At 35.1% G+C, this 25470-nt stretch overlaps 1 long non-coding RNA gene across 1 annotated transcript; it reads right to left on the reverse strand.

The window, feature by feature from the left end:
• Window positions 1-1018: 1018 nt before the first annotated feature.
• Window positions 1019-16349, reverse strand: LOC127871269 (uncharacterized). Its single transcript, XR_008045247.1, has 3 exons — window positions 15981-16349; window positions 2689-2830; window positions 1019-1684 (listed from the first exon to the last, which is right to left on the reverse strand). It is a non-coding gene; the product is annotated as an uncharacterized LOC127871269 (long non-coding RNA).
• Between the last annotated feature and the right edge of the window lie 9121 nt (window positions 16350-25470).

A 25470-nucleotide genomic window follows, 5' to 3' on the forward strand; every position in this document is an offset into this window, starting at 1 on the left:
GATATGAACGAAAGGCTGGACACATTTGAGAACCTCACGAACATTGAGGTTGTAAGAAGATATCGGTTAGATAATGATGGCATCGATCGCCTTAATCAAGAATATGGTGAACGTTTATCACCTAAAACACTTGGGCCAAGGAATGTCTCTTCTTTAGAAAAAGTCATTATAACCCTACGCTATTTTGCGTCCGGTGATTTCCATGTATTCTTTATACATATAGAAGCCTAACTGCCTACATTCATACATAGTTATCCAAATTTCATTATGCACCCATGTGTTTGTATACAGGATTTCATTTAAAAACTATGATTATGTTTATCTTATGTAAATGATGCATTTGACATTGACGTACATAGTTCCAATGGTAAACAAGAGCTGTCTCCAGAGGATGACATATGCCTCCAGCAAAACGCTTTTATATAAGTTATTAGCATTTTTCAAAACCTAAACGCAGATTTCGAAACCTAAACGCGGACCCTAATTTCAAGGTCAAAGGAGTCAAAATATTTGTGCCTATATGATCACTCGTGAAATAAAATCGATATTCCATCTAATCCAACAAATATCCTCTATATATTGTGAAATAAAACAATAACATGTAATGGTGATTGTTTTTGTATGTATGTTTACAACTCAAACCATGGCAAAATATAAGACTTTTAGTTAATGAGGTAATTCAATACAAGAAATAATAAATACAGTATTTATATAGTGCAATAATATCACACAATGATTGTAATTTAAAAAATATAATCAGAAAAATGAGACGCGTTCTGAGAAAACTGGGCTTAATGCCTGTGTGTAAAGTGTCATCTCAGATTAGCCTGTGCAGTCCGCACAGGCTAATCAGGGACGACACTTTCCGCCTTAACTGAATTTTCGTGTAGAAAATCGAGTAGACTTCCTTCAAACGAACAATACCATAAAAGCGGAAAGTGTCATCCCTGATTAGCCTGTGCGGACTGCACAGGCTAATCTTGGATGACACTTTACGCACATGCATTAAGCCCAGTTTTCTCAGAATGCGTCTCAAATAATTTTGCTGGATTTTATTAAATGTATATTTGATATCACAGAGCTCACAAAATAACAAGATCAAAAGTCGAAAGGGGAATAGGCCAACTGAACAAGACGGGGAGTGCTGCATGGCGATATTCGTTTGAAACCTGTAAAAGCTTTCCAGTTAGTAATTAATTTATTTCCAAAAAACAAAACATTATTTTTAGTTTCAAGGAAGTCCCTCATTACCGAAAATCAAGTTAAGGCGAAAACTGTTGTCCCTGATTAGTCTGTGCGGACTGCACAGGCTAATCTGGGACGACACTTTACGTTCATGCATTATGCCCAGTTTTCTCAGAACAAAACACATATAATTGTATGTGTTAGGAAGTGTTTTCAAACAAAATGCATATATTTCATGTTAACAAAATTGTTTTCATTGTAAAAAATGCATTAAATTTTCATTACAACAAATGCCATTTTGAAAAGTTTTGAATTTTTCTATAGACTAAGGATTTTGATATTAACTAAAATAACAGCTTACTATCAAAATGAAAATTACACATGTATGGTGATTGTAGCTTTTTTCAACAATCGATTTTCAAGCATTATCTTCTTTCTCTTCAGCTCTGCTAATGACATCACCTCGAGTTGGTCATTGTCGTGACAGCTGCAGTGACACCTGACAAAGGCAATTCATTTGTCATACTTTAACATATGTACAAAACTGAGCAAATAAATGTACTTTGGATTATAGAGTTAATTTATTATCAATAAGCGGAAAAGTGTTAATCTTTTTGATAGCCTTTGTTGTATAAAAATATTTTGTACAAAGTAACAATGGTATTTACTCTTTTTTTTATCAATGAGTTATTCTTTTGTTTGATTGGTAGGGGTAGAGTGGGAACGGGTACCTGTAAGACTGGTTGGCGTACAGTAGGGTCTCAGTACTTGTAATTGCTGGTTGGGGTAGAGTTGGGTCTTAGTACCTGTAAGTGCTGGTTGGGGTATAGTAGGGTCTTAGCACCTGTAAGTGCTGGTTGGGGTATAGTAGGGTCTTAGTATCTGTAAGTGCTGGTTGTGGTATAGTGGGGTCTCAGTATCTTAAAGACTGGTTGGGGTCGAGTGGGGTTGACTTAAATAATGTTTGTTTAATTATAATATCATTCACATATTGAAAGGCATTGTCAAAAACTACTTGACTGCAAACGAGAATTTATATACACCAAACATATGATGATATTATGTATTTATCTGTTTTGTTTTTGTTGTCTTTCATTATGAAAATAATAATAATACCATAATCCACCGATTCACTTGGCCCTGCAACCACTTAATGAATAGTGTATAGGAAGGTATTGCTCTGAAAATAGTTTGTTTCAAGAAGCGTATATTTAAGCAAACAAATAATTTTGGTACTAAAAAAATCAATGAAGCATTTTAGATAATTTTTGGTTATGCAGTTCTGCATGATTGTTTGCACTTATTTTCGTATGATGTTTTTAATCAGGAAATAGATGCAACTGAACTTGTTGTATGATTGTGCTTGTGTTTTCGGTAGTTTGTCTTGAATATTACATTAATGCATATAAACATTAAATGCCTCATCAGATATAAAAAAAAGATAAAACAGTAATATACCGCTGATCAACATTCAAATTAAAAGATGATAAATAAGTGTCTTACACAGCTGAAAGCGAGTCAACTTGAGTGAAGCTCGTGTCAAGTGCAGCTGTCGCAGCCCCAGCGATTGAAGTCGACTCTGTACTGACCACATTCATGACAGTCTCTGTCAAAATGTGTTGATTTTTGTTTAAACAACCTCCTCCTAAAATAAACATTTTCATTATGTATAAGACTAAATGGATGTGTGGTTAAAATTATGTAACCACATTAATGAATTCTTTTCAAACATAAATGAGTTTTACTTTTGATTTATTTTAAACTTGTTACCCTAGTGTAATGACTTCATTCAAACAACTGAATTTTTTAAGGTGTATTGTTACACCATTGCAAATAGGTTTTTACTTGACAACAAAATTAAACAAAAGCAACATTGTTAAAAATGACTTGATAGTCTCAATTTTTTTGATACTTTACATAAAAGGACTTGCATTTTCAAAGCGATATATCAGGCATATGAACAAAAAAAAGAGTACATATTTTAGAGGTATTAAAGCATTAAAATTTATAATATTCTTTTCCTTATTATATATATTTTTTTTATTTCTATTCTCATTTTGCAATTAATTGATGACTACCTGAGGCCGTTTGCTATAAACATTGTGTATGTTTTATGCAATGAAGAATATGGTATGGTATGGTACCTGTCAATGCACGGTCTCTTATGTAATCTGTATAAATGAGACGTTGCTTGGCTACCATGTTAAGCTACTTTTTTTCAAGCTTTTCTGCCGTCCTGTTTTTAGTTGCTTTTTGATTAAACTTTGTTTCAACTCTCGCCCACATCTGCTTGTTTGTTTGACTTGTTATTCCTGTTATTAAATACATAACTTGTGTTACGATTTCAATAGTTGTTTTATTATTATATTTATAATTCAAAAAAATATATATGATGAGATTATCATGCATTTTTATCAGATGTGTTCATACAGAGACTCAATGAGAGTATGGGAACAAGCATATTTTCGCATCAAACTATACTTTCCATTACTCCAACAAACTCATGTTTTTTAAGATCTTTTAGCTTTGTTCTTTTGAATGCGTAATAGCTTTTATGAGTAGACATACAGCTCAGGCTCAGAAGCTGGGAGTTTGATTATTGCAAATTCTTTTACCTAGGATGAAATATTTTTATACAGTTTAGTGTCAAAAAATGTACAGAAACAACTGTATGTTCAATCATCAATGGTGAAATTGCAACGTCTGCTAGACACAAAACAACATTCACTATAATTTGGTAACCTTCAGTGAATCTATGTCGCATCAGATCATAGTTACTCAATCCATGCAAAAAAGCAACACCACAGTCTTCCCCCATTAAATTGCATAAGATAATGCAGTTGTCTAGCGAAAAATTATGTTCCCTCTCCTTCTTATTTGACGCCATTTTATTTGTCTAACACGTCGCCTGTTTACATTCCGTGGGAAATTTTCTATTTTTAGAAACGGGAATTCCTATTCTTGACGAAGGTGAATGGTTACAAAATGACATAATTATGAAATAAATATAGAATAACTTTTATGACAGAACACACACAATGCAAGAGCGCCCAATATATATACATCGGCCATCTTCATATGCTTTCACAGTTTTTTTTTACAGACGTCATCGTATTCAATTTTGCGTCAACTTCACGAACTAAGAGAATGTTAAGGTGTATATTGGTAGACGGTTTTATTCCACACGTAACTACACAGTTGCAGTATTTCATTGTCTGGTGAATGCAATTTTTCCTCTCAATATTTAAATCACATATGCTGTCGATTTGATTTCAGCAGAATAAGCCAGCGAAAACTCAGAAAAACCCTGAAACAGTGCAAATAATCCACCAAACTAGAATGTTTAAAAACAATGTGTACACTCCTAAAGAAACCCAACTGGGTAAGATAATTATAAAATCATGAGATTTTGTGCATATACTTCTGACACCGATTTTGCACTGTACGACCATAACTCGTCTTCTTTAACAGCGACTGCTTATAAAGACTGCACTGAAGATGGCACGTGGTGGGTAAACCCAGAGACAAACTCAGAGTGGAAGAATTACTAAACTTGTGTACAGAAACAGGTGATTTTAAGATATACATTAATGCATTGTTGTATTTTTTTTTTAATAATTAAAGTATAAACAAGCATTACAATTTTAAATGACCGTCGTGAAGGATATAACGACATACATGTTTGAAATCACAACGCAATTTATAATTTGGATTCAATTACTTGCTATATCGACGGAGCAGAAATCCCGTTATGTTTTCGACTTAATCGAAATGTGTCCGTTTTTAACTTAACTTGTAGCCATTTAAATACCTTCGTCAGACCGTTTACGTCTGAAACGGCCACCGGAAAAACTTTGCGAAACCAAAATTTAGGAAAAATTAATAACCCTTTTTAAAGTGTGGCTTCTTTTGTGATAAAGTATGATAATAACCGTAAAATAATGATCGCTTGGTCAGCAATTCACTTGTAGATCTTAAAAGATTTTGTTTAAATATTGTGATAACAACAAGAAAACATTCAGTGATTTTATTATGTTCATTGTGAAATGAGAAATAATTATTATTCCAGGCGAAACAGTACACGACATATACATTACACAATTGCTGCAGTTAACAATAGTTCGTAAACATAATTAATACCATGCGAAAATATAAATAATTTAACATTTTGCATTTTATATCGTTCATATATGTATATCTAATAAGTGTGCACAGTGAATGTTGTAAGATTTTTGCTACAAAAAAAGGTGTATTATTTTCAAGATTTGCACTAACCTTAAAGAGATTAAATTCAATGCAATTCAATAAACGATGACAAATTAAATAGTGATACGTCTGGATAACAACTTAATCGAATTAACAAATCGAATATCTTGGTTAACAAATGTGTCTTTTTTGCAAATACGCGTTTATATTTAACCCATATTATATTTACAGCCACCAATAACCTCTTCCAGACGCGGCACGTCTACGGTACATATTTCACGGCTTGACACTGTGAATATGATGATAATGCACTCATTTATCGAAGTACCTGCCCAGGCATGAGAATAATTACACCAAAAATGTATCCACAATGGAGACACTACAATCATTAAAATAAAAAAGTGACTATCTATAAAACCGTTTGTGTATCCCACTTGTTTTCTCAAACTTGCCAAACATGTTCGGATTTTAACGACATCTCTTCAACTGCATATTTTGCCTTTAAAAAGACTTCATATATAATCATATACAATCTATAGATACACAATAATGGTTATATTAATAGTATGTTCAGTATATTTATAGAGTATTGTTTTTTGTGTCTATACAAATGATTCAGGTGTGTCATTATTTGGAAACAGTGGCTATTAAGTCACGCAAGTCTCATGAACGGACATGGTAGCTCCTGCCCAAACCGTGCGGTTGCGCCGGATGTGCTAGAGCTACGCTGGGCGTAGATGACATAAGACTCAGTTTCGCATTACGCGGCTCATCTGACTTCTGCCATTAATATGTTGTTAACAATTGTATTACACTACAACGAAGTCGATACAATTGCTATGAGTGATATGATTTTTCGAAACACCTGTTTCTGTTTGTGTGAATATAGCTACGATTTACAAAGTGCGTTAAACGGTTTTAACAAATTAAAACAAAATGTAATAACTACTGTTGCATACAGATGACATATCACATATTTTATTTAGCATGCTCTATAACTTGTACACGCGAAAGCAATTAAGTACGCAGTCGAAAGTTATGACGTTCGCACGCTATATCTATTGCTTGCGCATGCGATAGCTACGACCTACGCACACGATATCTATGGCGTGCTCACGCGATTGCTATGACGTTCGCAGGTGATTGCTATACAGTGCGAACGGGATAGCTATGACGTACGAATGCGCTATCGCAGACTATGACGCAATTTTCTTGACTGACTATTATTTAATTGGGATAACAGCTAAATTCGATGCACTGTTCGATTGGCATAAAACTGAAGATAATTCGTGTTTACCAAATATCAGCAGTTTTTGAAGAATAGAGTGCGGCGACACTTTTCTAAATATCAAACCTGGATATTGAACGCAAAAGCTAGTGAAATATGAATGTAATGATCACAAATCGTCTTAAGAGCGGAACTTAAGTTTTTCAATAGTTTCAATTATATTCAATGAAGTGATGTGTTAACATTTGTTTTCTCCCCAAAATAAGTATGAATATATAAGTCTTAAAGGTCAATTTTACTTACACTCGCACTTAATTACATTGAAATAAGATTTCAGCTATAATTAGTTGTGTTCGTGTATTTTTACAAGATTAACAAACATGCAATCGTCATTTATTCCAAAATAGGTGTTATGAGATAAACTTAAACAGTCGCTCGAGTCCCAAGCGGATCATATGTAGTATACACATATATCCATGCGTTACATCAACAATTGCTTGATCGAGTCTATAGGGCCACGATTAACGACCTCCTTTACAAACGCGAAACATATATTAAGATAAAATTTCAAAAATGAGTTCCTTCTCAATTTATTGTAAACGCAAACTCCTTAAATAAAAAAAAACACTGTATACGATTATGAGAAAAACGGTAAATAATATAATTGCCCTGTTAAACGTGTGTGTCTTACCTTATTAAAACAAAAGAAGGGTCTTGAAAAATAAATTTAAATGGCAAACTTAACTATTTCATCTGTTACAAGTATACACGCAAGACTATGCCCATTCATCTATTTTAAAATGTCTTTCTGACGAAGTATTTACGTGGACTATGTCTGTTTGATCGCCTAAGGTACAGCTGTTCATCAATGGTCATCCATCACTAGCTTGGCCCAGTTGAAATTATTTTTTTCTATCTGATACGTTTTCACCTAGGTCATTGGTAATAGGTCGCGTGCGCGCGTCATTGTTTTCGCGATTTAACGTCATTAATATCACCTGCGTACGTCATAGCTATCAGGTAGTGCAGGTCATATAAACCGCTAAATAACATATTTCCTATGCCCCTTTTATGTCATCGTACATAACCGTTGATGACGGAACATATTAAATGCAGGAGTCTTCAATATGTGAAATTGTGGAACTCCGCGCGGTTATATCTGACTTATCCCGTCACCGTCGTACACAATCGTTCATGACGGAACATATTTAATATATATATATATATATTTAAACGATAAAACACACTTTCTTTTCAATTAATTAGGGTGAGTTTTTCGAAAACAAAATACAACAAGCGTGCCATAACGTTATTTGATGACATTATCGCTAGTGCTATCGCTAGTGCTGTTTCGCAGAATTAGCGTTATAATTGATTTTACGTCAGCAATTTTAAACGAAATAAAGGAATATAATAGGTATACAATGTACCACAATTGTAGCGCATCGTAACGGAGAGCTTTGATCTTTGTGATCGTGTTGATCGTTGACTTTCAGTGACCGCATTGACATGTGTTCGTGTGCGATTGCAAACCAGCGGGAACATAGAATAAGCAAATGAAAAAACCCATGTTTCTCAATCGAAACGCTCTTAACGGACCTATGTAATCGTAAACGGGTGACGCATGGACTTTTGTATCGGGAATAGATCACAAACAAGCGCAAAACTATTTGTATTCACGGATGGACTGACATCACATCGTATCAAAGTCTAAACCATCAAATATAGTCCACGATCATGTGCCGTTCGTAAAATATATTACGACAGTAGAAACATAGCACTTTAAAGAGATCACAATCTGGTACATTTGATCAATCGTTGCGTCCTTGGGGGACAAAAGATTTTGAAAAAAAAGCATGAAACAAAAAAACACAAAGTTCTACAAAGACGTGTTTCAATCTCAAATACACATTATCGACAGTCGTTCCAGTCAAAGACAATACTTCAGTCAGCACACTAAAGATCAATATTGAGGATATTACAATTTATTCACGGATGTCAATTATATCAAGTTTACAATCTGGAATATTAAGCCGGGAGTCTGAGGAAGTAGGTCCCTTACAGGGTTAAAGGAATCCCCCGCCCGAACCGTGGCTTATTGTTTTATTGTAGTCTTCTAGTTGCGATTCCTGGTGAGTACATGCGGAATATAATAAACCAGACCATCCGTAATACCGCATGTGCATATGTCATTCTATAACAAAATGTACAATGTAATAAAGAACGTTGAAAATAAATTTGATCGACGAACCATATCGTATCGGAAAATGAATGTCCGAAAACATATTGAGATACGTCTTTTGCACATGAAATGAAATATGCATTTCGTTTGACTTCAGAAAATTAAAACAAGTCACCAATAATCTAGCAAATGAGCAATCAATATATAATATGGTTAACATAATTTTTTTTTACAAAACGCTATTGCAGTGATTTGATTTGCCAATCGATCATTTTAATTTTCAAGATGGCGGATATTTGCAATTGTAAGAATTTGGAAAGTAGCGAAGAGGTTTCGCCAGTTTATGTTACTGTCCGTGCCGGACGCTAACTTATCAGAAATGATTGAGGTAAGACCAGGAAAAATCGGTATCAACATCATTTCTTCTCAAATGATCGCGCACTCAAACGAATTTGTCACTACGCCCCAACCCCCTTTAAAATCTCATCGGATTTACATTGATCTCAAAATCGATCTTGGATGGCTCAAATCCGATTTCCGGAATAATTTTGACTATTGACACCCCTGTAATTATAATAATGATCTTTCGGATAAAAAACCCCGCTATATTGTTACAATAAAATAACAGTTTAAAATAGTTAAAAAAAGTTTTCCTTTAATAAAATTATTAAGTCATATTCGTTATTTCTGCGACTGACATCGGCAGCGGCCGGACGTAGATAAATACACTTTGCCGCTACCGTGTATATTAAATATCCTGAAAAAATAGTTATTTCAAAGCGTGAAATTATATTTAATTTTAATTATGTTTAATTTTTTCATGTTTATCGTATTGCTCAGATGTAAATTGTTTCTTTGCAAAACACCAACGTCGGAAAATTGCAGAAGAACTAAGGTTAAGACTCTCTCAATGAGCTTTATAAACACCGGTCGTGGTAAATAAAATATTTCTTTCAAAAAGTTAAGTAATACTTGACGTTAATGTTTAAGTAATATTTTGTTGTTGTTTCTCATATAAATATGGTGCTTGTTATCTGCTATTGGCTCCTATGTAGATTGCATACAGCTTACTTAAAAAATATGTGAATGACTAACACTAAAACTAAAACTTAAACTTAAACTGAAACTAAACTTATAGCGGGCATTTCGGTAAAAATAAATTCTACATTCGCCCGCCGGAATCCCCCTAAAAGGGTCAATATGTCATCGGTATGATTGGTTTTTGGCTTCGCATTAATGTTAAGGTGCAATAAATAATATCAATGTTAATTATTAAGCACTCTTGACAGCATTAAGTTGCCTCTCAGTGGGGATTTCGGTAATTCTACAGAAGAACTTAAACGCGCGCCGGTACCGACATCCACGCTGTACAAACCTTCAAGTGTGAACACAATTATTATAGTGCTTTTTGAATTAGCAATCAGGAAAACGTTCAATCTCACATTCGGTTACCTCTTTTGGAAAATAATGGACGGGGATTTCGGTACATTCGTCCGTCCAGTGCCGAAACCCCCCATATTAACACCTTAAAGGTTCAATATGTCATTATGTTTGGGTTTTGGCTTCGCGTGAATGTAAATGTGCACACAATCGTATTAGTGCTAATCATTAAAGCACTCTTATCAAAATATCCTGTCCATTATTAAATAGTTTATTAATGTGTAAAATGTGTATACGAATGTAAAAAAAGTAAACTGTATATTTAAAACATTGGTTACAAAAAAGTATATGTAAATACAACATGACATAGTCATAATAAGTCTTCATAAAGTATTTTCCAAACAAATCAGATGAAACAAAAAATATCGTTCTACCTTATTTACAATATGCTATACACTTTTGAAATTTAGTTATCAATATTAAAAGCATAAATAAGCATACGTTGCCTCTCAGCCGGGATTTCGATAATTCTTCGCAAGAACATAAACGCGCGCCGGTACCGAAATCCCCGCTGTACAAACATTCAAGTGTCAACAAAATACTTATTTGAGTTGTAATAAAGAGCACAATAGTATTTTTTGGCCACCGAAAAGCACTCCCACGTCCGCAAAACGATTGAAATTATGTCAGAAACCCAGCTTTTTATTATATTTTACAATACATCATTAGCGGCCGAGCGTAGAATACTGCGCTTGGCTGCTAAAAAAATGTGGATTGCATCAAATAGAGTCAAATTCCGATTGTATTACAAAAAAAAACGTTATTTTATAAATATGTCAAGCATTCACACTTAACCAAAAAATTCGATATATCTTTATGTAATGTAGAATTTTGCAAAAGTAAAGCGCTTTATATATAACAATGTTTTGTTATGTCTTTCTGGTTGAGTAAAAACACAAAACAAAACCATGTATAACATATAATATTTGTACATAATTTATAAAAAGATATATAATGATGCACGTGATGTTTTATATTTTGTATTAGTGCTCGTGTCATTGAACGTTGAGTTAAGCGAGAGATGCGAATTAAATTACACATAATTAAAAACTGATACTATACTATACTATACTGTCAGCTTGATTTATAAATGATGTTCCATCGCGCCAATATATTCATTGTTCTATGAAATTGTGTATAAAAGCAAAACGATTGAAAATATGTCAGAAATCCTGCTTTTTACATTAAATGACCTTTAACATAATACCAGCATGAACCAAATGAATGCACTAAATTTATTCCAATCAGGTAAATAACAAATACAATCAAAGCGCTGAAGGCACTGAAGTTGTTCGCTATTGCATAATTTCAGACGCAATTCATTTTCAAAATTAATTGCTAGTTTAAAATGAACACACGCCATTCAAATTTTTAAAGAGTGTGTCATAATGCACAGGTCGATCTTTGTGTGCATTTTTTATAATCCTATTTATTTCATACAGATAACTTAGACAAAATAACAACAGCATGGACCTTTTGGGACGTTCTGAAAGCATAGAAGTATGATGAAAATGGTAGTGAGAACTGACTATAAAGACAATATGCAATCAACATCATAATAAATGAATATTGTTGGAACATCGAATACCGATCTCACTGAGAATAAAATTTCATGATGAAAACTCCCTGTACAAAACTTTTGATTTTTGACACCATATACAAATTCAAAATATACAATAAGATCATTGATGAAAATAAATAATAAATAAATCTGCGAGCAATACTTTTTACTCACGAATTAGGTTGTCATCAAGACAGCCCTGTTGACCCGTACATTGTTGTTTATGCATTACTTGTTACCCTAGCAGTTCACATGGTGTCAACAACTCTGACCTAAACATAGGTATAGTGCACTATTGCGCTTTTCGGCATAGCTGTTTTACTCAGCTTTTCATCTTAATGACTTTTACATAACGCCAACAGACACGCATGAATACTTTCGAATATTTCATAGACTGATTCGAGATAAAACCTCTGAACTTTGGCTACATCACTGTGTCTGTGCTCAGCGCAAAGGATGTAGCACTAATCAGTGTAAGGAATTCCGGACTACTCTCTGTATGTTTAAGCGACACAAATTGTGGCCCAGCTACAATTACGCGTTAAAATCGATTTCGGAGAATTTCAGTTTTGCTTTCAAGATGAGAAAAAAGTCATTACCGAAATAATATAGTGTCACGATAAGAGGAAAATCGTTTAATTATCCAACCACAATGTTTGCCGTACTCGGTCGGCACGTCTGGAAATCGTTCCTGAACGCCTTGATAGGCTGTCCTTATTTACAAGTTTGCTTTTTTGAATTCAATTTTTTTATCGAAAAGCATTGTGCTTAAATGTGCCATTTACAATTCGCAATGAGATTTTTAATGACCCTCGTCATGCGAAAGTGGGTCTTATCCCATATGCGCCCATCATATATATATAAAGCCCACTCAGCCTGAGCATCTCTCAGTCTGGTCAGGAGATACATAATGAGACCATAACATATTGAGTGATTTTACAGCGAACAGCATCGCCTCTGACCTGACTGCGCAAATGCACATGTTGGGTTTAAGAAACGCGGGTCGAAACGCATAAGACCCATTTTCGCATGACGGCTATGAAAGTGTGATTTAAATGTGTCGAAAGAAAACTGCGTTTAAATCAAATATTAACATACGATATAATTCGATAGTGAAGAAATATAATCATAATAAGGCAAGTGAGGACACATATGATGAGCACTCCCGTAGTATTTTTTGATCTTCTTACACTAATGTGTGATTTGACAATGATAACACACATTTCATGCGGTGAATATGCAATTTACAAGTGAAAAAACCCCACAATACTTAAACTTTTGTTTTCATTTTATTTATTTATTTACAAACTTTATTTTTAAGTCAGCGTTTACGCCGACTACATTTTTAAACAGATATTTAGTTGTTTTCGGTTTTGGCGATTATAAAGCATTTTTGAGGTAGTCTTTAGTATACCTGTGTTGGCGAACTCATGTCCAACGTTTTATAAATTGAGAACTGTGAATATAAACAAGCTTAACTTTCTACTATTGCGTTGTTAACACCCGTAAATACAAAAGATTGCCGCTATCTGTTGAGAGAACGTTTCCCAGAAATCCCCGCTGTAGAAGCATGAACGAGGTTACGAAACAGATCATTCGTTTTATATTTCATTGTTTGTTATATTCGGAATCAAACAGTGTGTCCGCAATTTTGTTTCTATTGACAGCAAGTAATCTTTTGAATTTCATGTGCAAAACAAATGAAAACAAGTTTTCCGCGGTCGGAGACATATGGTCCTTCAAACATGGCTTTGTCCTAGTGACCCCAATTTTGATAGGGGTCATCTACTGTCCAAGGCCAATGCTCATGTTAAGTATCAAGCCAATCGGTCGATTAGTTGATGAGTTATTGATCAGAAACGCTTTTCCCACTTATTGTGCCAGTGACCATGACCTTTGACCTAGTGACCCATAGTTCAATAGGGGTCATCTACTTCCAAGGCCAATGCACATGTGAAGTATCAAGCCAATCGGTAAAATGGTTGACGAGTTATTGATCGGACACGATTTTCACACTTAATGCGATAGTGACATTGGCGTTTGACCTAGTGACCCATATTTCAATAGGGGTCATGTACTGTCCAAGGCCAATACACATGTGAAGTATCAAACCAATCGGTCAATACGTTGACGACTTATTGATCGGAAACAATTGTCACACTTAGTGTGAAAGTGACCTTGACCTTTGACATATTGACCCCAATTTGTATAGGAATCATCAACTGTCCAAGGCCAATGTACATGATAAGTATCAAGCCAATCGGTCAATTCGTTGACGAGTTGTATATCGGGAATGATTTTCACACTTAGTGTGATTGTGACCTTGACCTTTGTCTTAGTGACCCCAATTTCAACAGGGGTCATTTACTATCCAAGGCAAATGCACATGTGAAGTATCAAGCCAATCGGTCAATCCGTTGCAGAGTTATTGATCGGAAACGATTTTCAAACTTAGTTTGATAATGAACTTGACCTTTGACCTAGTGACTCAACTTTCTATAGGAGTCATCCACTGTCTAAGGCCAATGCACATGTGAAGTATCAAGCCATTCGGTCAATTCGTTGACGAGATTTTGATCGGAAACAATTTTCACACTTAATGTGATAGTGACCTTGACCTTTGACCTAGTGACCCCAATTTCAAAAGGGGTCATTAACTGTTAAATGTCAATGCACATGTGAAGTATCATGCCAATCGGTCAAATGTTTGACGAGTTATTAATCGGATACGATTTTCACACTTAGTGTGATAGTGACCTTGACCTTTGACCTAGTGACCCCAATTTCAATAGGGGTCATCTACTGTCCAAGGCAAATGTACCTGTGAAGTATTAAGCTTATTGGTCAATTCGTTGACGAGTTATTGATCGGAAACGAACTGGTCTACCGACATTCAGACTCGCCTACTGACAGTCTACCAACAGACAGCCAGCAAAACAATATACCCTTTCTTCTTCGAAGAGGGGCATAACAATGGTAAAGTTAGCTTTTTTACTGAAAATAGTTATGGGATTAATTTGTAACAATTAATGATCAGAAAACATGCATGACATTTCTCAAAAAGAAAAACAATAATTTCGAAAAATTGTAACCACCAGTACATTCTAGCTTTAAATAAAATTGGCGGGCCAAATTGACAATTGTTAATGGAAGTTTTGATATCTTCCATTCAGCCAAAATGAGCTTAGAAAACTAACATAAAATGACAGGAAATGGATTATAAATTGCATACAGGATGGTATCTATGGATTTATATAAGAAAAGGCCCAACATGTGGAGGACATATGAACGGATGTGGCGGATATACATGTATACGGCATGGGCCAGGTTACCTATAGCTTGACCAGATATATATGGTCGCTGCGCTGCAATCGTAAATATTACACTTGAGAAGGCATTCAGACCGGCTTGAACAGGATCAGTTTCATCAGTGAGGTGATACTTGGTATCAAACATGGCGATCTGTAATATAACTCATAGTCCGGACAGATTAAAAGGGCAGTGCAGGGCCTTGGAAAGGCAGGCTAGGTCATCGGAAGGGCAGGGCAGAGCGCCCTTCCATTTACTTAATATGGTGTGGTGGCAAGAATAATGATATTAATCCAAGTTATAAACATATTAACGGTTCTCGAAAATGTATTAAGTTTTTGCAATTGAAAACACAGTGTATTCCAAATAAGAAAATATGCTAATTCATGCACCGTCTTACTCTGGAAACCTTGGCAAGATAGATCAGGTGTCTAATCAACCAATCGTGCTATACCCACTATCTCCGGTACCTCCATAAGATATAGTGAATCGTTAATTCAAAACATTGGATTTGGTTTTGATAGTTTTTTTAGCTAAGTGCCCACAAAACCCACGCACATTGATATAATTGGTAACAGGTATTGTGTTTGGGTTGGATGTTTTAGGTTGATTGAAATCAGAATTAGATTTTACAGACAGCGTTTTTTTGTTAACATTTAATTTGGCTGTATCAGGAAGAACTATGAGCTGTGTTTATGTACTGATAAAAGCTAAAAGAAATCAATAAGGACTACACTTTATTATAATGTCCTTATTTTTATTACAAAAGATGGCTATCAAATAAGTGTTGTGTTTTTAATCCGGTTAGCTTTCGGTTCGGGGACAGTACTGGTAGTCTACACAGAAATATATAACAAAGGGTGACTTACAATAATACGTTTCCCGGCTTCTTTAATGATCACAACAGTTCCACACGTCCGCTCGCATCAACGTCTAGTCTAGGAAGGGATGTCTGGCTGCACTCTCACATACACGAGATTCACGGACCTGCTTCTCGAGGAGCTCGGCTAACATCCACTAACATCCAAGTGTAGTCCAATAGAAGTTGGTTCCTTTGCACACAAACGACTGGTTCCCGGCACTACATAAGCTTTTGTCCGTAAATTAGGTAGCACTTATTATCATATTATGGTATAAAAAATTACAAATACACCTTAGCTGTTTACATCCATAATTCATTTTAATTATTTTGCTTTATCTCTGCAGTATTGTATAGGTCTTCTTCTTGTAGAAATGTGGCAAAGTAGGAACTAATGGCGAAAGTTTAACTAGGGGAAGTAACGCGAAGAAAGTAAAAGTTTGAACAAGGTTACAACATACCATGTATATACAATCTCCTGTTTCATAGTAAGATCATGTATGCTATATTGAATATCATACACAGTTGTCTGAAATATGAAAAAGTTATATTTGAGTACGGATGAATTTGAATCATATCCGGTTGTCGTTTAGCATGTGGTTATGGGTGTGTTAATGCCGGTAATGCACGTAGGCGTCAGTTTAGTGTGTGCGGGTGTGCGCTCGTGCGTGTGCCCGCGAATGTGTGTGTGTTGGTGGTACGGAGCGTATTTGCGTGCGTGTTTGTGAGTTGAACATTTCTTTTAACAGTGAATAAACCAAAAATTTCAGCTTACGCAAGATTATGAGACCATATATGTACTGCTGTTAAACCGAAAATTGGATATTGCCGTCAGCTTAATGGTTGCTCTTAAATTCCTTTCTGTAAACGTCCTTTCTGTCTGTACATTAAGGGCAATCAGCTGTGAAGGTTTTGGTACAATCAACAGTTACAACGATATTGCATCCACAACCTCGGCATGTACACAGGACTACATAGGCAGAGGAGAGAGCGGACACCAAAACGTTCGGACCAAAACGTGCGGATGAACAGACGGATGGACAGCAATTGAGGAAAAAATTATGTCTCCCTCTGGGGTCAACAACCAGCAAGAACAACATACTTTTTAAGATTGCATGTAACTTGGTAAGAACGAAATTAAGATAGGTGAATATGTTTAGGAACTTTTCCATACACTTCAACCGTCTACCATATTGTATGCCCAGCAAACAACGAAATGCATTTTTGTTTAATGGCACCATATCTTATCATGGCTAACTATAACCATACTTTGTAAAACTAAAAGCCAAAGACCCAAGGCCATTCACACAAGACCCATAAAACAGAAATGTTCTGAGACGTGTGTGAATTTTTTGTTGTTAACATTTTACGAATCAGACAGCATATCCTTAAAACAAATGTTTTAAGCGAGTTCCTTCTTAAAGGAGAAAACAAAAGCTGTCACAAGTCTTGATATTATTCCGCTGTGATAGCCTAGTGTACATCGTCAGTCATCCGATATTTTGACCTCTAAGACATATTTAAAGTTGCATATAAATATTGCTAATTTTTTATTCGTTATATGGCGTAAATAAAATCAAAGGTGATTTTAATTTATCAATTAAAAAAATTAATTTGACCATGCCAATGAACTTGAGATTCAACTTTGTGCTGATAAATCATGTTGCATTTAAAAGCTACCTTCATACGAAATTACCACAATTCGTCCCTCCAATATATATTATTGAGCGGAAACCATTTTTGTATATTCAGCATTTGTGGCCTTGATAGCGCTAGTCCCAAATGCATCACCATCTAGCTTTGTATGTAGGCTACCTACAATCAAAATTACAGCACAGTACCTCCATTTATACACAAATTATTGTGTGGAAGTTTAGTACAAGTGACCATGATTTCTTGGCACGAAAAGCACTACTTTCATTAAATATCATTTAACCATACTACACAACATTTATGCACAAAATATCATTCCGTATGAAATTATTGAGCCTTTCCACAAACACTGCAACTATCTGGCCACTGTCCCGTGTGAATCTGCATATGCTTATTGAAGTTGGAACTGTAGATAAATCCCATTCCACAAACACTGCAACTACGGGTCAGATCTCCGGTGTGAATCCTCATATGGTCAGTGAGATGATAACTGGTGGCAAATCACTTTCCACAAACACCGCAACTGTGTGGCCTCTCTCCGGTGTTGATCTTCATATGCCGAGTGATTGGCCGCTCTCCTGTATGAATTATAACGATGTGTATTTTTTTTTACTAGCAACTTGCCTCCTAATACAATCACCAAATCAACAATAATAATTTTAATTTGATGCGAACGTAGGGAAAACGAAAACAATTATTATACAGAAGTCCATGTGCTAGATTGTAAAACAGACAACTGTTTTTCGCAATAATGAACTATTTTTGCGAACATAACGGAAATAAACTAAAAAAATATCAAAGCAAGACGCGTACAAAGGGTCAACATACCTAGTGTAGTGTCTTCTAATGGTATCATCTCATTTCTACCAGTTACAGGTTCCTGTTAACTCAAAGTACCTGCATGTAAAGTGTGGCTGGCATAGGTGACAATGTTGTCTGCGATGGAATCAACACTGTGATCCGCAACATGCCGTCTTAAGCTAATCAGATCCGCAGACCACGACCGCAGAGGTCGCACCAAAACTGCTCCTTTACTTTGCTATAAAAGCTGTCAAGTGATTCACAGTAGTTATTTGTTTATGCTGGCATTGCTCTTTCGTCAAAAGGGTTCGCATTTGTCAATATCTCCTGACCGATGAAAAGGTTCGCAGTTTAGTTTATTAGTTTATTAAAGTCTCATCAGCATACATGTATATATAATTACAACATACAATAAAACATATTCATAATAATACAATGCTGCCACTCAAAAGTATCGAGTTATTGGAGACTAGAGTATTATATCAACACAAGAATCATCATATAATTATAGTGAAATGAAAGGGAGCTAACCCAAGAATGTAAATTACAGAAAACTTTAACATGAACTACAGAGTTAACTCTCTTCCAAATACCATAAATTATATAGTCTCTTATATAGTTAAAACATCAATTAAAATAGCTTTGTGCAATCTTAGAGTTATTAGACTAAGTCACATATGGCACAGTACAGTTAAAAACTATATTACATAATGCAATTTTCAATGCCCCCACTGACCTCACCTTAAAATTTTCCATAAGAAATTAACCATACAATACTGAAGGCGAAAATAAAGCACCATGTTTTACAAAGTCATATATCGCCTATGGTCAGACGATCTACGAACGGGTCAGTGGTGACACACAAACACAGGAATAAAACATTAATTATCAATTTTAAAAGGTACTGTTAAGTCATTTATACAATAAAAGTCTTAAGTGTTAAAACAGTTTTCAATCTAGGTCGGAAATGACAAACAAACCAATTTATTAATAATATCTGAATAATGGTTCATTGCATTAATATGATAGATACAAAAAAAATTACAGGGATTTGGTGAATACACTAAAAACTTTAAACTTAAGAGTGAGCGCGTCAACTTGAAAGGTGTGTAATCATCTCCCACCGAGAACATTAATTTACATTAAAGCACACTAAAAGAAATGCTAAGGTATGCATTTGCTATTTATACAGAATATTATAGAGGAGTTGAAGAATATTGTAACAGGTTTTGACTGTAAGTTTAACAATATCATTGATGGAGAGAATATATATAAGCTTATCCTCATCACCTAAATTCACAAATTCTGGCATCAGACTACTTGCTTTCTCCACCAATGGAGATCTAATAAGTTCATACGCATTGCATGATAGTAATACATGTTTTTCACATTCAACTGCAGTTTTACATATTGGACAAATTCTTCTGTCAACAGAAATATTTTCATATCTTCCAGTTTCAAGCTGTATTGGTGCTACTCCAATTCTGAATTTAGCTAGTGCAGACTTATGCTTACGGCGCAAACATAGTTTACAATAGTGCTCTGTTTTGTAGTCGTTTTTCAGCAATTTATATGTTCTTAATTTAATACCACTTTTTCCATTTCGACCAACATTTCTATCAAGTTTAGCTCTTCATTCATCCACATACATTGACATAGATTTAAGAACAACTTGTTCACAAAATGACTTTGACGATACTGTTACACAGTTACGTGCATATTCTACTAAGTCTTATTTTTTCATATATGTATTAAACATGAATTGCCAATTCTTGCAACTAGTGTTACTTTTCATCAAACATGCAGAAAATACCTTATAATTGACTCTGTTAACTAACATCCATTCTAATAAATCTATGCCACTGTAGGCATGCAGATCCCCACTGTTTTACATGTGGTAGTTACCATGCTAACTCTCCATATAGAGCTGCCATACGTGGGTTTGCATATGTGTTAATGGATAAGGGTCATTGCATTGTCTGGCCGCTGAGGTCTCAATCTCTCAATCACAATGCAGTGGGAACTGTGCATTGTTTTCATTGGATTTCATTTCCTTTTTAATACATTGGCAAACCTGTAATACATCAAATCAAGTGTTCATTTTATTAGCACCAATACTTAGCAACACGTACTTCCTCCAAATGTAACAAGGTACATAGATCATTGCATTATTAACTTTATAAAGTCACAGACACAGAAGCTCCCATGGCACATATTTGGAAACAGACAAACCCACAGTCATTACGCACTTACTTTCGCATAAGATCGTCTAAATGTCAGTCACCTTTAAATTAACGTAATTTAGCTGAGAAAATTGTAGCCGAATCCACCATACAAAGAGGAGATGAATCCATATAATTGTGTTGACTTAATACAATCGGAGACTTATCTAACGTAACGCTTTTCAAACATAAATATCTCAGTAATAACTAAAGATTTTTATTTAAAACTACATGTGATCATTTGAAAACCTTCTGTGCAAGCTCACAATACAAGTATTCTTCTGTGACGATCAGCCGCTTTAGCGTGTAGGGTAGGTATGGTATCGTTTTGGTACGTTGAAATGGTGAAAGGCGGTATAATTATAATTTTATTTAAATTACATCATTCTATGTGGGTTCTTTACCATAGAAACACATAAACTTAGTTTTAAAAACAATATGGCTGGTATGAATATTCAGGAGAGCAACCGCGCGCAATTGGCATGTTGCAGGCTACCAATCCCACTTGCTAAAGATTCCGATCGTCTAGGGTGACTAATTTTATCGTGAGCTTGCACACACGTTAGAAAAATGATCACAAAAAAACTTAAATAAAAATCTTTTCTAATCACTGACACAATCATGTTTGAAAAGTGCACCTAAAAGTCTCTGAGTACATAATGCGTGAGAAAAGTCTCAAATTGTATACCAAATTGTGTAACAAAACAACGGGCTATCCTTTTGACGAAATTATCCCACGCTAACATTCATACCAAAATAATAATAATAAAAATTAGTGTCGTTTAACCGAGATAGTTTGTTCAAAAGCATAATAGCGCTGAGAGCGGGTAATAACTCTCGCGACTGTAATTACTTTGATTTTGTATAAAAACAGACAAAGGGTAATATTTTACAAAACTTGTCTCAGCCGCAATTCATTCCTTTACAATCACGAAACATTAAGTTCGTTCAGCTGTAAATGTTTTATGAGAAATTATGTGAACTTAAGTGCATACGATTTTTTACGACCATCTATTTTATGTTGTTAATTGAAAACCGGTATTTATGCCGCAAGTAAAATGATCGAAGCCAAACTTCGTTCATTTACGAAATTTGTATACATAACGTTAAATCAGCTGAGAAGTTTTGGGAAAAATCAACCTAGCATTTTCATAGAATTTGCATCCACAACATGAGAATGTACCTACGGATGTACAATCTTAATATTCATACGGACTTGTGATATATTGCAGTAGCATTCCAAACAAAAGTGTTCTTTACACTTTATGAGGTAGTTTAAATTGGGGTAAAACTAGGTCAAAAAGTGAACAGACATATTAAACGAAACAATCAAAGAAACAAACGGGTCATAAAGGACTAGAGCTTTTACATGATAATGGTATGAATAACATTATAATAGGGATGGGAATACATGTATTCGAATATTCCGATATTCAAAAAAAGGCTTAAATTCCGATTCGAATATTTACGTGTCGTAAAAAATAAGTTTGGTCTTCAAAAAACAATGTAGGTGTTTTCAACTGCACATATATTTAAGCTTTTTTGCACACGAACTTTGTGTACTTTTTATAGCAACTGTCGTGAATTAACAAGATGATGTTTTGATAATTGCCATAAAGCGTATCTGGTCTTTGGCGCATTAAATGTTGGTCAGTAAGCATATCATCGCAACTCATTGTGGCAAAATCGATGGGAGTTACCATGACGCCACAATTGACTACCCAGATTTAAATTCATAATTAACAGACCAGCACAATGGTGGAAAGTTTTCCTTCTTTATCTATATTGTTGCGCAAGTATTTTATGCGCTACATTTAAGCGCCGATATCAATAGTCAATATCAACGGATTGCATATCTGTGTAGATAATTCATTTCTCGATAATGTTCCGTAAAAATTATGTAATGGCACTTTGAATTTTGCACGCCAGAGCAATTTAAACCCAGCCACTATTCAAATTGTCAATATCTCTCGATTCGATCGCTGTGTAGATATTTATCGATAACGCAGCCTGTAGCGCCGTTAAATGTCGCATCGCCGTTATATGTCGCAGGCTACGAGATATGTCGCAACCTTGACGATCAATGTCGCAAGGAAAGATACATGTCGGAAATCCTACTGACGATATATGTCGCATTTTCAACGATAAATGTCGCAAAAATTTCAAATGCCGATATATGTCGCAACATTAACGTTAAATGTTGCACACCTTTGTAAGTCATGTTAAAAATGTAAAGTTGAAGTAAAAATTACTAAAATTTAAGGTTAGATCTAGATTACCAGACGAGATTCTTTGGGTCGACTTCCATCACAATCGTCAGTTTTTAGTTAGTATTTAAATAAATTTCCATTAAGTCTAATGCCCAGGGTTGCAAGAGAATTTACATATTTTACTTGTATACATAACGTTAACCATTGAATTTGATGTAGTGTCATTTTAATATTCATGGTTGCTCATGCATTGGCGTTTAGTTATTAAACCGAGATTTAAAGTGGTTTTGGAAAGTATCTTTATATCTTTAGGAAATATAGATTTGTTATGAGTTTTCACAAAATTAACTCTTATAAGCAAGTCGAAATATTTAGCTTACCAGGATCAGATTTGTTTAATTTTATGAAAACTGATGTACAATATATTTTTCTTAATAAAAGAAAGAAAATAACTCCCAATGTTGTGCTATATATATATATATATATATATATATATATATATGTATATAGAGATATAGATATAAAGTCTATGATTTTTTGTCTATGATTTTTTGTTCGATTATTTATACGTGAAAAAACGAATGGGACATGATACACGTATTACCATGCGCTATTTATAGAAATCGTAACTACTTGATTTACAAAATCCGAGTTTTTGAGAACGTACAATACAAGTTTTACAAAGAAATTCAATAAATAAACACCACACGTTAGCCTATGTAGTTATATGCATCTCGGGACTTTTACTGAATGTCGATGTCAGAGCTGGCTCGACATTTGCCCCAGCTCGATATTCGGGACATTTGCCGAATGTCGATGTCAGAGCTGGCTCTACATTCGTCCCAGCTCAATATTCGGGACATTTGCCGAATGTTGATGTCAGAGCTGGCTCGACATTCGTCCCAGCTCGATTTTCGGGACTTTTGCCGAGTGTCAATGTCAGAGCTGGCTCGACATTCGCCCAAGCTCGATATTCAGGACTTTTGCCGAATGTCAATGTCAGAGCTTGCTCGACCTTCGCCCCAGCTTGATATTCGGGACATTTGCCGGATGTCGATGTCATAGCTTGTTCGACATTCGCCCCAGCTCGATATTCGTTTATTTTGTCGAATGTCGCTGTCAGAGCTGACTCGACATTCGTCCCAGCTAGATATCGGAATGTCGAATGTCGATTGCCGATGTCAGTGCCAACTTCACGCACCTTTTTCATTTCACCTTTATTGCACGACAATTTGATTGTATTGTTTTTTAACTGGCGCCGCACTTAGACGTTGTTTTATATTTTGTTTGATAGGTGGATTTTCATGTACCTTTCGCTTTCTTGAGCGCCACACACATAGTAACGCACATAAGCTTGGTATGGAAACGTGACGCTTGCATGTATGTGAAGTTACCCCTGATTGAGGAAATACACCTTTATTGAACATGTCTCTTTTAATCGGGAAAATGTTCAACTGATTCGGCCGATTGACCATATTTTGCTAAAATACCAATTTAAATTATTTAGATACAGATCACACATCCAATGTAGGTGGTCAAACATTCACTCTGTCGCTTTTATTAATTTGTTCAATGTCCTGCGCCCATAGTTCAGAAGTCAAAAGCCCGAATCAAGATTTTTCTCAACAATTGACTATCAGGTTTTTGTAGAGAACACACACAACCACCACGTTGATAGTGACGTGCCGTCTGAATTCGTCACATGCACTTGACCATTAATGCACGTTAAACTTCCTTTTTTAATGTTAACGTTTAGTGCCAATGTTTCAGTTGCCAAAAGTTTCATACAAGAGTTTTCCAACCATCAGCTTATACGTGCTAGTAGAACACATTACAGCCACGTGACTTGATCACCATGAAAGCTGTTTGTCCCATCTACACGTAATTTTGTTAGTGTCGTTTGGTTATTGAAACAAAGTGTACGTGAAAAGTCATCCGTCTACACTTTTTTTATCTAGTGTTTAATGTACATCTTGCCCATGCGTCTGAGAGATCCTGGACTAAAGACTAACACAAGTCCCTGCAAAGTTGGTGTACGTGACAGACCATTAAGCCAATTTGCTTACAGCGCAATTATTTATATGGTAACGTACAGCGACCAAATTGTAGAATCCGTAGTCCCAATTAAGAGATTTCCCGGTCTATGGATGAACACATAATTGAAGAGAACACAAACACCTATAAAGCTGATATAGGCACACGCCATCTGAATTCGTCACGTCTACATGATCATTAATCCAATTCAGCGATTTCGTTCTTGTTTTTAACGTTCAGCGATTATTTTAAGTGGCCAAAAAGAAGCAACCGAGAGTTTCCGGACCATGGCCATTTATTTGCTTGTACACTTCCAGAACATAATCGTTTCAACTCAAATTCCTTACCAGCGAGTGTTTACTGATCCATGGCTAACTCCCTACGGCTACTAACGATAACTACTGCCATCACAAGAAAATGCTTCCAGATCTGGGAGTATTTTTTTGTTTAAGTATTTACTATAAAAAGTAGTATTATATACTTTTATATTTTGAAAATAATGTATAAGTTTAGGTCATTACAAAGAAATACCTTAATTTAAAGAAAAGTAGAAATAACAACTGATGTGTCGTTGATACTG

The sequence above is a fragment of the Dreissena polymorpha genome, chromosome 3 (genome assembly GCF_020536995.1).
Source record: "Dreissena polymorpha isolate Duluth1 chromosome 3, UMN_Dpol_1.0, whole genome shotgun sequence".
In the NCBI taxonomy this organism is placed as follows: Eukaryota; Metazoa; Mollusca; class Bivalvia; order Myida; family Dreissenidae; genus Dreissena; species Dreissena polymorpha.